The sequence below is a fragment of the Lithobates pipiens genome, unplaced genomic scaffold (assembly GCF_037356315.1).
Source record: "Lithobates pipiens isolate NorthernLeopardFrog02 unplaced genomic scaffold, aLitPip1_a1.2 Scaffold_44, whole genome shotgun sequence".
Taxonomy (NCBI): Eukaryota; Metazoa; Chordata; class Amphibia; order Anura; family Ranidae; genus Lithobates; species Lithobates pipiens.
In genome coordinates, this window is record NW_027507870.1 from 5,897,660 (window position 1) to 5,913,892 (window position 16,233).

The following is a 16,233-nucleotide window of genomic DNA, read 5'->3' on the forward strand; positions in this document are numbered from 1 at the left end:
GTTGAGTCTATCCTTGACTGTCGTCGGAGAGGTAGGACAATCCAGTTTCTAATTAAGTGGAAGGGGTATTCTGCTGAAGAGAATTCTTGGGAACCTGCAAGTTATGTACATGCTCCTAGGCTTATACACAGGTTTCGCAGCCGTTATCCCGAAAAATGGGCTCGTTTAGGCATCCGGAGGCTGCCCCTTGGGGGGAGGCACTGTCAGGGAAATAGGCGCAACCTCGCGAGGTACGTTCGTGTTAACGCGCGTCAGCGCACACGGAGGCGCAATGTGTTTCCAAGACGAACGCCCGACGCTACATCTGATCGAGCGTGCATACGCGGTGGTGATACGAACGCATAACGTACACGTCGTAGGCGTACGAACGCTATGGCGTGCACACGACGTGACCTAGGCACCTTGCCTATTTAAACGTTCGCCTGACAGTGCTGCATCGCTGGATTATCGTCAGCTTCTCCTGTGTACCTGTGTCCATGATTCCTGCTGTCTGATCTCCTGTGTACCGACCCGGCTTGTTTGACCTGCTCCTGTTGTTCTCCTGGCTCTTACCACTGACTTGTACCCGACGTCCCTTGTCTGCTCCCTGCACCCGATCTCGGCTTGGCTTAGACTCCTGCTCTCCGGTCTTCAGCTCAGGACCCGTTGCTCCGATCCCCGGACTGATCTTCTGTTTTTGACCCTCGGCTTGGCCTTGACTCTGCTATTTGGACTTCTGTTATCCCTCTCTTGGACTTCCTAGCACGGTTGCCCCCGGAGACTTGTTTACTCAGCTCTTGTCATCTGCTGCTGCTGCTACCCGGCAACCTGTGCTACCGTGGGCACTGCATCCCTGTGTCATCTTCAGGGTTGTGCTGAACTCGGCCGCAAGGGGAGCCCTCTCAGCATCTCGGCCTCCCTCCAGATCGTGACAATTACACTATGTACAGGGTGCAATGTTCATGAATGCACTATGTACAGGGTGCAATATTCAAGAGTGCATTATATACAGGGCACAAGACTCAGGAGTGTGCTATGTACATGGCGCAAGGCTCAGGTGTGTGCTATGTAAATGGAGCAAGGCTCAGGTGTGCGCCACATACATTGTCCAGGGTTCAGGAGTACAATATGTACAGGGCGAAGGATATCTTTTTTGCTTGAATGCACCACTCAAAAATGAAAGTTTGATTGTTTTTTTTTCTGCCTGTAGGAGCATATGCCTGAAGACGCCTGAAAAAGCCATAGTGTGCATGGACGCATGGAAGATGGCTAACATGGAAGGGTGTTTCCATGGGCGTCCGCAGGTAGGGGCAAGGGGGGTCAAGTGCCCCCCCCTGGAATCAGGGATCAGGCCAGCACATTCAGCACAGTGGCGTAGTTATGGGGGTGCAGGCAGCAAGCGGGGTGACACCATCAAGGAGCTGTCAAGCCCCCCATCATCAGTGTAATGTGACTGTGGACTCTTATCCCTGCTCAGTCCAGCAGAAAAGGAGAAAGGCGAGCTGCGGGCTGTCAGCGTTTCCCCCCCCCGCTCGCGCCCCTTTCTCCGGTCAGGGAGAAGAGACGGTGGCTCTCCCCAGGTTCCCCGCCCAGCTTCCTGCCTGCTCTGTTCCTTCCCCATTGGCCACAACTGAGGGCTAATCAAAGGAGACTAGGAGAGGAGAGCAGAGAGAGAGACACGCTACCCAGTGCCACCAGAGAGAGATCCACGCTACACGATGCCAGAGAGAGCCACGCCACTCAGGGCCAGACAGAGCCACACTACCCAGCGCCACCAGAGAGAGAGCCACGCTACTCAATGACAGAGAGAGCCACGCCACTCAGGGCCAGACAGAACCACACTACCCAGCGCCACCAGAGAGAGAGCTACGCTACTCAATGACAGAGAGAGCCACGCCACTCAGGGCCAGACAGAGCCACACTACCCAGTGCTACCAGAGAGAAAGCCACGCTACCCAGTGCTACCAGAGAGAGAGCCACGCTACTCAGTGCTACCAGAGAGAGAGCCACGCTACTCAATGCCAGAGAGAGCCACGCCACTCAGGGCCAGACAGAGCCACGCTACCCAGTGCTACCAGAGAGAGAGCCACGCTACTCAATGCCAGAGAGAGCCACGCCACTCAGGGCCAGACAGAGCCACGCTACCCAGTGCTACCAGAGAGAGAGCCATGCTATCCAATGCCAGAGAGAGTCACACTACCCAGAGCCACCAGAGGGAGAGAGCCACGCTACCCAGTGCTACCAGAGAGAGAGCCACACTACCCAGTGCCAGACAGAGAGAGCCACGCTACCCAGCGCCACCAGAGAGCCATGCAGCCCAGCGCCACAAGAGAGAGAAAGACTGAGATACTGCCAGGGTACAGACATGCTACACTACTGACCAGAGTCGCCCCCAGGGAACCCAGAGTGAGCGATCGTCCAGCCGGAGGAGTCACTGCTGTAGTTTCGCTGGGTCTGGTAAGAGGAACTGTTGGCCATTATCCATTACTTATCCTAGGGACTGTACTACGTCTGCAGGCTCTGTCCATGACAATGTGATAATGACATTGTCGAAAAGGGGCGGCACGTGGGTGACTCAAAAATTATGCCCCCCCCCTGAAAAAAGTTCTGCGGACGCCCATGGGTGTTTCCTGGCAGAAAAAAAACTGGGAGCTCATAAAAGCTCATAAAAGCTCAAAAGCTTCTTTGAGCTGCAGTGTACATGAGCCCTTAAAGAGGAAGTAAACCCCTTCAAACCACTTTGACCTACAGGTAAGCCTAAATTAAGGCTTACCTGTAGGTCCAAGCAATATCTCCTAAACCTATATGGTTTAGGAGATATTTGCCCGAAAATGGGCACCGCTGTCTACGGCGCATGCGCCGTAGACAGCGGCGCGCAGGCGCACTAAATGCGGCAAGTCCAAGAATGGATTTGCCTAATTTGTCGACTCCCGTGCGCATGCGCGGGAGTGACGTCATCGCGGCTTCGCCGAATGGCAGCGGCGGAGCTGCGAGACGCGACTCCCGTGCGCATGCGCGGGAGTGACGTCATCGCGGCTTCGCCGCTGTCATTGGTCGGAGCTGCGAGACGCCACCAGCAAGATGGATGCGGTGGACTACAGGGATCAGCGGCGACTTCGCTGGCTCCTGTGTCAGGTAAGTGACACATAATGAGCTACTATGCGATGCATAGTAGTCCATTATGCTTTACCTTTGCAGGGAAAAAAAGAGGAAGTAAACCCATTAGGGTTTACTTCCTCTTTAATGTTGTGAAAAAATCCCCAAAATATAATGTGGAAAAAAAAAAAAAACAATAGCTTTTATGTTATGCAGTTAACAAATTGCTTTATAAATTGTTATAATGTATATACCATGTTGATCCAGATATCCCAGCCATGTATGTAGTGGCACCTAAAAGGTTGAGTTCAGACAGTTTGGAAATCGTTCCCAGAAAACCAACCATGGCACGGAGTCCGCCCCCAGATCCCAAGACCGCGATTACAGGAGGGTCACAATTCTTCAGAAAAAAGAAAGAAATGATGATCACCATAAGTTATGTTACAGATGGAATATGTAGAATGTGCATCCACAGAAATTTTTTAAGGGGGGGGCATCATTTTAAGGTCAACAATGTCATTATAACGGTCAGAGACTGCAGACATATTACAGGAGATGGTCAGAGACTGTGGACATAGTACAGGAGATGATTAAAGGAACAGTGGATGTCTCCTATCTCCCAAGGGGGACATCAACAGAGATAGAGGGGTGAGTATCGGGACTATTACGGGGCACATGGAGTATGTTTATAAGAGATAAATATCAAGACAATAGATCATAAAAGACAATTTATTTAAAGAAAACAAATAAATAAGAAACATATAAAAGTATATACGAGGTATCAAAGTACAGTTGGTAGAGACTCATGAGGTGTTTATTCAACTAGTTTCGCTTAATTGCTTCGTCAGGACAACACCTAAGTCTGCAGATATACAAGTAAATATAAACATGTCGTTAGTATCAATAGATACAAAACTCACATTAATAAATTTAAATTTAAATAAATCTATACAGTTTGTTGAGACATGAGAGAAAAAATTTCATCATTACAATTTAAATATAGAGGCATATTCCTACCTCTCCTTTCAAGCCCAATCTCTGCTCCCGGTCAAGCCCAAAGGTGCAAAGGGAGAAAGTTCCTCCCGGCGACTGGGGGAGGAATAAATCACAGTGCAGGCGACAAGTTGAAATGTTATAAGGGTTTGCTGGGTATATAAAGATATAAATATGATCATAAAAATAAAGTAAATTAAAAGTTAATAAATGAAGATTTAATAAAGGGATGTGAGGAAACCACCACAAGAAGAAAGCAAAGAAAATTATATACCCCCAGTGAACTAGAATAAAATTCAAGGATTGTGAAGAGAGCCAGAGGTGATATCTATACACTCCATAGCTGAGAAGAATTCCGTGGTGGGGAAAGAGGGTACAAGATGTGAGTAAATAGATCAAGGTGAACTGTGAAGGATCGGTAAATCAAAACAAAGGATCCATTAGGAAATAAAGATAAATGCTGGATCAGAAAGAGTGAATGGAAAAGGAACAAAGTGTAATTACCAGAATAAATGTTAAAATTTTACCTCCTCTTAGGAAAGCAAGGAGGAGAGATTTTAGGGATCCCGGGGGAGAGGGAAGCCAGAAAACTAGCTAGCTCTAGAAGGTAGTAGACCAGGGATTAGCTAGGAGACAGGGGTGACAAATGGTCCATCTTGAATTGGCCCAATGTTCAGTAGATTCAAGTATTTCCCACCAGATGCTAAATGGCCCATCCATAAGGTAGAGAGATGAAGGCAAGCAAAATTAGGGCCAAAAAATTAAAAACTCGAGGAGGTTTTAATGTGATGGGCTGGTCGCTTACCCCTGTGTCTTCTGTTGATCACATCCCGGGTCCTGTCGCTGCTGTGGATAGGCGTTATAAGCGCCCTTTTTATACCTCCCAACCCCGCCGTGGGTCCACTCGCCGTGTCGCCGGCGCGTGACGTCAGCGGGGTCAGTGGTCCGGCAAGGAATGAGAGGATGTCCGCCCCGCACCTGCGCCGCGGCCGAACGGACACCAAAAACATGGCCGCGCCCATATCATGGACATTTGGCTCACATGGTCCGCCTGGCCAACAGCGCATGCGCGTCCAGCGGAATACAGGAAACAGCAAACCAAAATCGACACATTCACTCGCAGACCATCACTTCCCCCCACCATTCCTCTTCCCAACACTCCCAGCCAGTAAGTTTAGACATTATAAACTTAACACAATTTCTTTTGTCGGCAGATGAAATACAGATCCTCAAATTGGGACTGGGATTTTGTCCCTTAAGACCAATAAATGCAACCGAAACGATAAAAGATTTATATTTATTTTCACAGAATCTTATCTTCAAATATATTTTTGAAGATAAATGACGAAACGCTAACCTTGAACGCGAACTAGTGGAAAGCTACCGAGACTCCATCAACTGCATGTGAAGTCCCAACAGCTTCTTCATCCCCAGATCCGCCCGATAGTGAAAATATACAAACCCCTAAACGTTGTAAATTCAAGCCCAAGTCTCAAAAATTTCCTGATTTAATGACATGTCCAACCATCTGGGCATTTCTATACGAGTGTATTAGAGACCTCAAAAAAAACACGTGGCACCCATTCACACCCAACTTATCCCCCAGATTACAAAAGGTACTCATGAACCTGGAGAGGCGTAATGAACTAGTTATAAAACCATCGGATAAAGGGGGCAACGTCGTCATAATGTCTAACCACCAATATCGAGAGATGTGCTACCAAATACTGAATAATAGGATCTGCTATAAACCGATCACCCCAATTGAAATATCCGACTTTACTAATGAATTTACGCTCATCTGCGTTCAAGCCTACCGGCAAAATTTGATCGATAAGGAAACGTTGGATTTCCTGGTCCCCAAACATCCTCGTACTCCAACCTTCTACAGCTTACCTAAAACACACAAAGATCTTAAGAAACCTCCGGGTCGCCCCATTATTTCGGGGATAGGCTCGCTAACTGACAATGCCAGTAAATTTGTGGACAGTTTTCTACTGTCTCACGTTTCCAGCCTTCCGTCATACATCCGTGACACCACTGACCTCTTAAGACATATAGAGGGCATTCTGGTTCCTCCCGACTCCCTCCTCGTGGCCTTGGATGTGGAAGCTCTCTACCCAAGTATTCCCCACGAGGGGGGAGTTGAGACGGCCAGAATGTTCCTAATGGAACAAGAGGAGGCCTCTTGGCCCCTTAATAATTTTATTTTGCAACTACTTGAATTTATCCTTACCCGTAACTTTTTCTTATTTGAAGAACAATATTATTTGCAGAGACAAGGTGTGGCCATGGGCACATCGTGTGCCCCCTCCTATGCGAATTTGTATTTAGGCGCGTGGGAAAGACACGTCTTCTCATCTGAACTTTTTCAGGCCCATCTGGAGTTTATTTTATGTTGGTTTAGATTCATTGACGATTTATTTATTATTTGGACAGGCTCTAATAACCAACTCCTTGAATTTGTCAAACTTATTAATCGAAACGACCTAAACTTACGATTTACAGTATCTACAGACCCCTCCAGGATTCCTTTCCTGGATATTTACATCTCAAAAAATCCAGATGGTCTTTTGGAGACAAGCTTGTACAGAAAGCAGACAGCTGGCAACACTTTGTTGCACGCGTCAAGTGCCCATCCAACACCTATGTTGCGCAGCATCCCATTCGCACAATACAATACTCAGACGAAACTGCACATGTGAGGAAGATTATTACATACAAGCAGCAGCTCTCAGAGAGCGTTTGCTACTAAGGGGCTACTCTTCTACCAATTTACGTAAAGCCTTCAATAGGGCTAGAAGTTATAATAGAACATCTTTACTCTACCCTAAAAAGAAAAATATTAGAACGGAGACAGTCAAAGTTATCACACAATTTTCGGCCCACCAGGATACACTTAGAACTATACTCTCCAAACATTGGCACTTACTTTCAGAAAACCACATACTTTCCCAATACGTGAAAGATACTCCTGAAATAGTCTTCCGTAAGGCTAGATCACTGAGGGATCGACTAACTAGTAGTCACTATCAGATTAAACCAACTCAACAATCTAGTCAAAAAGGTACCTTTCCCTGTGGTCATTGCCCTATGTGCCCATGGATATATTCGGGAACATCAGTGGTTCTCCTGAATGGAGAAAATTTCAAACTACAATCTCGAGCTGATTGTGGCACTACTGGTATCATCTATCTAATGGTGTGCCACTGTGGGGCGTATTATATTGGGAAAACCATACGGGAGTTCAGGCAGAGAGTAGGGGACCATATTTATTATAGGACTAATGGCAAATTAACATCTATCGGATGACATATCAAATTATACTACCGATATGAAGTACAAACCCTTAAATTTGTGGCATTGGATGTGGTCCCATTGAGTATCAGGGGGGGCAACAGGGACAAATTACTCCTGCAGAAGAAAGCTATATGGATAGAAAAACTGAACGCACTTGTCCCCCCTGGACTCAATGAGACTAACTCCTTCAAAGCCTTTTTATAGGTACCTCATAACCAATTTTGATATATACTTATATCTGATATTCATAGTATCGGCACCCTGGTCTCTGCCTCTGTCCTGCGAAAAACATCTTCTTCCCTTTCTCTCCCCTTTTTTCCCTCTCCCCCTTTGGCTTTTTTTATATATTATTTGGCTTTTCAAATAATTTTACATAATAAAAAATAATAAAAAAGACATGGTGGTACTGAATATATTGCCTTCCCTGCCGTCCCTGCCCAGCCAGTGACTTGCCCTGACACAATTGGGGTTTTGTCCCTATATTGTGCATGGGCAAGATAATATATTATTGTTCTTTATTACTTGTTTATTACAAATATCTTTTCTTGTCTTTATATCAATTTTGTAATTCATTTGTACGAGCTATATGTGCATTTTTTAAAAAACATATTGTTCCATGTATCTCATGTAAATGGAGGCGTTTTCCTGGCTCTCTTTGACACATATGGCCTATGTCTCTAATTTATCCCTGGTTCCCCTTTGGTGTGTGGAGTTTCCTTCTTTTCCCGGCGGCTGGTGTGGCCCGGGGACAGGGGGAGTACCCATCCACCTGCAATATGATGCGGTGGTTGGGTGCTTCATCCTCTGTCCTACTGACGCGATCGGGGGCGGGCTTACTCCCCTCCCCTGACATCTCGCTTCAGTACGTGTGTGTGCGGTATTCCACTGGACGCGCATGCGCTGTTGGCCATGCGGACCATGTGAGCCAAATGTCCATGATATGGGCGCGGCCATGTTTTTGGTGTCCGTTCGGCCGCGGCGCAGGCACGGTGGCGGACATCCTCTCATGCCTTGCCGGACCACTGACCCCGCGACACGGCGAGTGGACCCACGGCGGGGTTGGGAGGTATAAAAATGGCGCTAATAACGCCTATCCACAGCAGCGACGGGACCTGGGATGGGATCAACAGAAGACACAGGGGTAAGCGACCAGCCCATCACATTAAAACCTCCTCGAGTTTTTAATTTATGGCCCTAAATTTGCTTGCCTTCATCTCTCTACCTTATGGATGTGCCATTTAGCATCTGGTGGGAAATACTTGAATCTACTGAACATTGGGCCAATTCAAGATGGACCGTTTGTCACCCCTGTCTCCTAGCTAATCCCTGGTCTACTACCTTCTAGAGCTAGCTAGTTTTCTGGCTTCCCTCTCCCCCGGGATCCCTAAAATCTCTCCTCCTTGCTTTCCTAAGAGGAGGTAAAATTTTAACATTTATTCTGGTAATTACACTTTGTTCCTTTTCCATTCACTCTTTCTGATCCAGCATTTATCCTTATTTCCTAATGGATCCTTTGTTTTGATTTACCGATCCTTCACAGTTCACCTTGATCTATTTACTCACATCTTGTACCCTCTTTCCCAACCACGGAATTCTTCTCAGCTATGGAGTGTATAGATATCACCTCTGGCTCTCTTCACAATCCCTGAATTTTATTCTAGTTCACTGGGGGTATATAATTTTCTTTGCTTTCTTCTTGTGGTGGTTTCCTCACATCCCTTTATTAAATCTTCATTTATTAACTTTTAATTTACTTTATTTTTATGATCATATTTATATCTTTATATACCCAGCAAACCCTTATAACATTTCAACTTGTCGCTGGCACTGTGATTTATTCCTCCCCCAGTCGCCGGGAGGAACTTTCTCCCTTTGCACCTTTGGGCTTGACCGGGAGCAGAGATTGGGCTTGAAAGGAGAGGTAGGAATATGCCTCTATATTTAAATTGTAATGATGACATTTTTTCTCTCATGTCTCAACAAACTATATAGATTTATTTAAATTTAAATTTATTAATGTGAGTTTTGTATCTATTGATACTAACGACATGTTTATATTTACTTGTATATCTGCAGACTTAGGTGTTGTCCTGACGAAGCAATTAAGCGAAACTAGTTGAATAAACACCTCATGAGTCTCTACCAACTGTACTTTGATACCTCGTATATACTTTTATATGTTTCTTATTTATTTGTTTTCTTTAAATAAATTGTCTTTTATGATCTATTGTCTTGATATTTATCTCTTATAAACATACTCCATGTGCCCCGTAATAGTCCCGATACTCACCCCTCTATCTCTGTTGATGTCCCCCTTGGGAGATAGGAGACATCCACTGTTCCTTTAATCTAATCCAAAGGGATGAGGGTGCACATATACCATTACTAAATTACCATATCTTTCAAAGCGCTCTTCTTTTCCATAGTACAGGAGACGGTGAGAGACTGCAGACATAGTACAGGAAATGGTCAGAGACTGCAGACATAGTACAGGAGATGATCAGAGACTGCAGACATAGTACAGGAGATGATCAGAGACTGCAGACATAGTACAGGAGATGATCAGAGACTGCAGACATAGTACAGGAGACAGTCAGAGATTGCAGACATAGTACAGGAGATGATCAGAGACTGCAGACATAGTACAGGAGATGATCAGAGACTGCAGACATAGTACAGGAGACAGTCAGAGATTGCAGACATGGTACAGGAGATGGTCAGAGACTGCATACATATCACAAGAGACTATCAGAGACTGCGGACATGGCACAAGAGATGATCAGAGACTGCATACATGGCACAACATATTGTAAGAGACTGTATACATGTGGATGGTGACAGAGAGAGAGCGGGGTGACAGTGACAGAGGGGGTGACAGAGAGAGATAGAGGGGGGGTGACAGAGAGACAGAGGAGGTGACAGAGAGAGACAGAAGGGGTCACAGAGAGAGACAGAGGGGGGTGGCAGAGAGAGACAGAGGGGGTGACAGAGAGAGAGGGGGGTATAATGAAACATCCCACACTCCGCTTAAGTGCTTTTGTCATACACCATTTCCTCCAAGTCTGAATATAGATATCAGTTATTCCAACCGCTGACAACCACAAACAAGGCAATACTCATTTGGTTGCTCACCATGAACTGTTTATTAGAACAAGCATGCAGTCATATACATTTGAAGATGAGGTTCCCCCCCCTGCTCATATTACTCTAACAATACACCTGCAACAAGAAAAATTAATTAACATGAGCTAATTAACTAATCCCTTAACCACTTTCAGACCGGACCAATTTGCTGGTCAAAGACCAGACCACTTTTTGCGATTCGGCACTGCGTCGCTTTAACTGACAATTGCGCGGTCGTGCGACGTGGCTCCCAAACAAAATTAACGTCCTTTTTTTCCCACAAATAGAGCTTTCTTTTGGTGGTATTTGATCACCCCTGCGGTTTTTATTTTTTGCGCTATAAACAAAAATAGAGCGATAATTTTGAAAAAAACGCATTATTTTTTACTTTTTGTAATAATAAATATCCCCCAAAAATATATAAAAAAACATTTTTTTTTCCCTCAGTTTAGGCCGATACGTATTCTTCTACATATTTTTGGTAAAAAAAATCGCAATAAGCGATTATTGATTGGTTTGCGCAAAAGTTATAGCGTTTACAAAATAGGGATAGTTTTATAGCATTTTTATTAATAATTTTTTATTATTTTTTTTTTTACTAGTAATGGCGGCGATCTGCGATTTTTATTGTGACTGCGACATTGTGGGGGACCCATCGGACATTTTTGACACATTTTTGGGACCATTGTCATTTATACAGTAATCACTGCTATATAAATGCAGTGATTCCTGTGTAAATGACACTGGCAGTGAAGGGGTTAACCAGTGGGTGGCAGTGTAGGGGTTAAGTGTTCCTAGGGGTGTGTTACTAACTGTGGGGGGGTTGGGCTTTCATTTAGTGTACACTAATCTCTGCTCCAATCACATGGAGCAGAGATCAGCGTCACTAGTTGCTAGGCAGAATGGAAAAATGTTGTTTATACAGCATTTCCTCCATTCGGCCGCTCCGTGAGACGATCGCGGGGATGCCCGCGGCGATCGAGTCCGCGGGTCCCGCGACCGGACTCACGGGGGTCCCGACCAGCGCGGGAGCACGCCGCCGGCGGCGCACTCCCGATGGCACGGCGGCAACGAATATTGGACGTACATGTACGCCAATATGCCTGCCCGTGCCATTCTGTCGACGTACATCGTCATGCGCTGGTCGGGAAGTGGTTAAAGCAGCCAACATGACTCCATGCCCACCTGCCCATTGTTGTGATTAATCAGGATTTCACAACAGGTCAGACTTGTTGTCACTGAGCTTCACACAGTAGATTATACATTATCATCGGCATACAACACAGGACACCTTCTCACAGTAGCAGAAGCTCCAGTAGGTGTCGGCCTGTCTCCTACATTGTATAGAGGCCAATGCGATCAGCTCTTTCAATTAACATGTTGAGTTCAGAATTAAGCAAACCAAAAATAGTCTTTATATATATCCTGGGAGATATTGTGGATACATATTACTGTCCCATTTTAAGTAATCCAAGCCACATTTTCTCAGACACCCTGTGCCCTTAATGGGCAACACAGACTAAGACTAATGGTGCGTACACACTACCGGACTTTCCGGCAGACTAGGTGTGACGGTCTTCCCGAAGGACTTTCGGCAGAGTTCCAACGGACTTTCTGAACAAACGGACTTGGGCACACACAAAACAGACTAAATCAGTTTGAAAGTCTGTTCATTTTGAACGTGATGATGTAAGACGGGACTAAACAAGGAAGTTCAATAGCCAGTAGCCAATAGCTTCCCTTGCGTAGTTTTTGTCCGTCGGACCAGCATACAGACGAACGGTTTTCCCTGATTTTAGTCCATCGGAATTGAGTCCGTCAGATTTGAAACATGTTCTATTTCTAGGTCCGTCGGATTTATTTTTTTCGAAAAACAATCGGACTAGCCCACACACACGATCGGATTGTCCGATGGACTAATCCCTTCAGATCTAGTCTGCCAGAAGGTCCGGTTGTGTGTACGTGACATTAGACTAAACACAGGAGGAGATCCCAGACGGGTTGACTCCAAAGTTAGTCCATAGTCCCAGTCACCCAAAGCCTGTACCCACACAGTACCACAAACAAATTGTTCCAAACAGAACATTACTCACCCAACCAACCTCTGCCTCTCTCACAGAACATACCCGCTGGGGGGAAGTGCAGACTGGTCCTTCTCCCTGGAGTCCCTTCAGCTGCTGGAAAGAAGACAGGGTGGCTGGGCTCAGTCCATCATGCTGTTGGGGATCAGGAACGACTGGCCAGAATCCCAAGGGAATACAAGTGGAGACTAAAGTCCCATCCATCGTCACAAAATCGATCATCTGTTAGTTGAGGGCAGAGGCCAGGATCACTCTGCCCTGTTGCCAGCACTTTTGCTGGGGACCCCACATCATCTGCTCCAGCTAACTGTTGGGGAGGGAGGCTGACTTTTCCAACTCCCTCGAACTCTGCAGTTGTTGCCGGGCCTAGGCAGAGGTTGGTAGCACTCTGCCCAGTTGAAAGCACTTCTGCTGGTTTTCTGTTAGTGGAGACACCGCAGGCCCATCCACCGACACCAGATCAAGCTGCAGTTGTGAGGTGCGGACTGCATTCACTCCTTGGATCCTGATCTTCAGCTTGGGAGTAACCGCCACCTCCTCACCCCGGGCCTCCAGAACTTCCGCAGGTGTGGGGCAGAGATCTTGGACCCTCTGTCTGATTGCCAGTGTGTCACCTGGGTTGGTGTCATTGTCATTGAGGTGACTCAATGCCCACCTAGCCATTGTTGTGATTAATCAGGATTTCACAACAGGTCAGACTTGTTGTCATCAAGCTTCACACAGTAGATTATACATTATCATAAGTATAAAACAGGACACATTCTCACAAAAGGAGAAAAAGAGCTCCAATAGGAGTTGGCCCATCTCCTAGATTTTACAGAGGCCAGTGTGATCAGCTCTTTCAATTAACATGTCGATTTCAGAATCAAACAAACCAAGAATAGTTTTTATATATATCCTGAGAGATATTGTGGATAAATATTACTGTCCCATTGTAAGTAATCCAAGCCACATTTTCTCAGTCACCCTGTGCCCCTAATGGACACAGGGTAACTTATATATAGGAGGTGCATAAGGAGCTGAAACAATCAATGAGTTTTCCAACCTCTCCAAGGGCTCCTGGGTTCAACAGGCCCTCCCGGGTAGACAGAGAGAGAGACAGATGGGGGTGACAGAGAGAGAGAGAGACAGAGGGGGTGATAGATAGAGACAGAGGGGGGTGACAGAGAGACACAGAGGGGGTGACAGAGAGACACAGAGGGGGTGACAGAGAGAGACAGAGGGGGTGACAGAGAGAGACAGAGGGGGTGACAGAGAGAGACAGAGGGGGTGACAGAGAGAGACAGAGGAGGTAACATAGAGATACAGAGGGGGTGACATAGCGAGACAGAGGGGGTGACAGAGATAGACAGAGGGGGTGACAGAGATAGACAGAGGGGGTGACAGAGATAGACAGAGGGGTGACAGAGACAGAGGGGGGTGACCGAAAGAGACAGAGGGGGTGACAGATTCAGAGGGGGTGACAGAGAGAGACAGAGAGGGTGACAGAGATAGACAGGGGTGACAGAGAGAGACGGGGTGACAGAGAGAGACAGGGGTGACAGAGAGACAGAGGGGGTGACAGAGAGAGAGATGGGGGGTTACAGAGAGAGATAGAGGGGGGTGACAGAGAGAGAGACAGGGGGGGTGACAGAGAGAGACAGGGATGACAGAGAGAGACGGGGGTGACAGAGAGAGACGGGGGTGACAGAGAGAGATGGGGGTGAAGACAGAGAGAGACAGACGGGGTGACAGAGAGACAGAGGAGTGACAGAGAGAGACAGAGAGGGTGACAGAGATAGACAGGGGTGACAGAGAGAGACGGGGTGACAGAGAGAGACAGGGGTGACAGAGAGACAGAGGGGGTGACAGAGAGAGAGATGGGGGGTTACAGAGAGAGATAGAGGGGGGTGACAGAGAGAGAGACAGGGGGGGGTGACAGAGAGAGACAGAGGGGGGTGACAGAGAGAGACAGGGATGACAGAGAGAGACGGGGGTGACAGAGAGAGACGGGGGTGAAGACAGAGAGAGACAGACGGGGTGACAGAGAGACAGACGGGGTGACAGAGAGACAGAGGAGTGACAGAGAGAGACATATGGAGTGTGTGATGGAGAGACATAATCAATCTCACCTGCGCTAACATGCGCCCCTTTACCATAATGGTATAATGCATCTGTAAATAACCCAATGTCTACCCTGTTCCCCAGTAAACATACATCACCACCATCTCAGCTCCATCGTTCCTTCATCTGCTCTGCCGGGCAGAGAGACTCTCTGCTTTTTATTCACACACAAACAGGAAGCCACAAACAGCATGTGACCTCAACACAGGATATGACCAAATAAGGATATGACAACACAGAAATTCATGGCCCCAACAGCCAATCGCTTCCAATTGATATGGCAAAGGGTAGGTAATCATTTGCTCGAAAGAAGGGAAAGTGGAGAAAATATAGGTAAAACCTGTAGGGCACTTTTATTAAAAATAATGTATCAACAAAAAAAACGATCTTATATACAAAAAAAGAACATAAAAACTTGCATAGAATTGTGGCCGGCCGGCTACAGAACACACGCCCATGCTTGTATACGAACAGATGTAGCACGCGATGACATCAGCACGTCGCTTCCCCCGACGCATTTCGTCACAGATTTGACGTCGTTATGGGGCACAATGTCAGATTTTGACACAACGTCAAATCTGACGAAATGCGTCGGGGAGTGACGTGCTGACATCACCGCGCGCTGCGTCCATTCGTATACAAGCATGGGCATGTGTTCTGTAGCCGGCCGGCCACAATTCTATGCAAGTTTTTATGTTTTTTTGTATATAAGATCGTTTTTTTTGATACGTTATTTTTAATAAAAGTACCCTACGGGTTTTACCTATATTTTGTCCACTTTCCCTTCTTTAGAGCACATGATTACCTACCCTTCGCCATATCAATTGGTATCAGTAAAGAGCTGACTAATTGGAGCTGGGTGACCTTGTCAGAGGATCTCGCCGATCGGATCGTCCCGATGATTGGACTGTGTTTGGAGACCTCTTTGAGGAGAAAGGCCCCGGCCGGGTTATGGCCATATGAGCTTGAACCTTTCACAGCTGGTAAGCATGCACTGCATCTGGTGGTGGGATTTTTTCAGCACAAGTCACTTTATTGTAAAAATGTCTTCAGCACAAGTCACTTTATTGAGAAAAATATCCCAGTCATCACTCAAGTTTTTCACGGACTGTGGACTGATTTATATATGTGTTTTTTATTTTAATTTCTTCACTGTATTTGGATTTGTATATTTTTTATAAGAATTTTTGCTTTATAGCTTCTAGTCTCCTTGGATGCTTATGAACATATCCATATGAATTTCATGATCATATACGCAAACTAATTCTTTACAATTTTCTACAATAATTGATATGCATTTATTATTTATATCTGTATGAATTGTTATTGATAATTCTTTTACAGGATTTAAGATTTATTTATTTAGGTATGAATTGACTTATTTCAGATTACTCTAATATTTTCATTTTTTAATTTATTATTCTTTATGAGAGCAATTTTTTTTGGATTTTTATAGTTATTGGTGTGTATCTAACGTGGTGTTGCTGCTATAGTAGGTGAATTTTCGGTCCAGCGCAAAAAAATTGTGTTACAATACTATAGACACCCCCCAGGTACG

The 16,233-nt window shown here is 45.9% G+C and overlaps 1 pseudogene across 1 annotated transcript in view; it reads right to left on the minus strand.

The window, feature by feature from the left end:
* The window catches only part of LOC143956910 (cytosolic phospholipase A2 gamma-like), a 291,348-nt pseudogene that overhangs the window by 181,574 nt on the left and 93,541 nt on the right, over positions 1 to 16,233 (minus strand). Inside the window, exon 5 of the transcript XR_013269985.1 lies at positions 3,330 to 3,475. The product of XR_013269985.1 is annotated as a cytosolic phospholipase A2 gamma-like (transcript). The remainder of the gene's footprint in view (positions 1 to 3,329; positions 3,476 to 16,233) is intronic.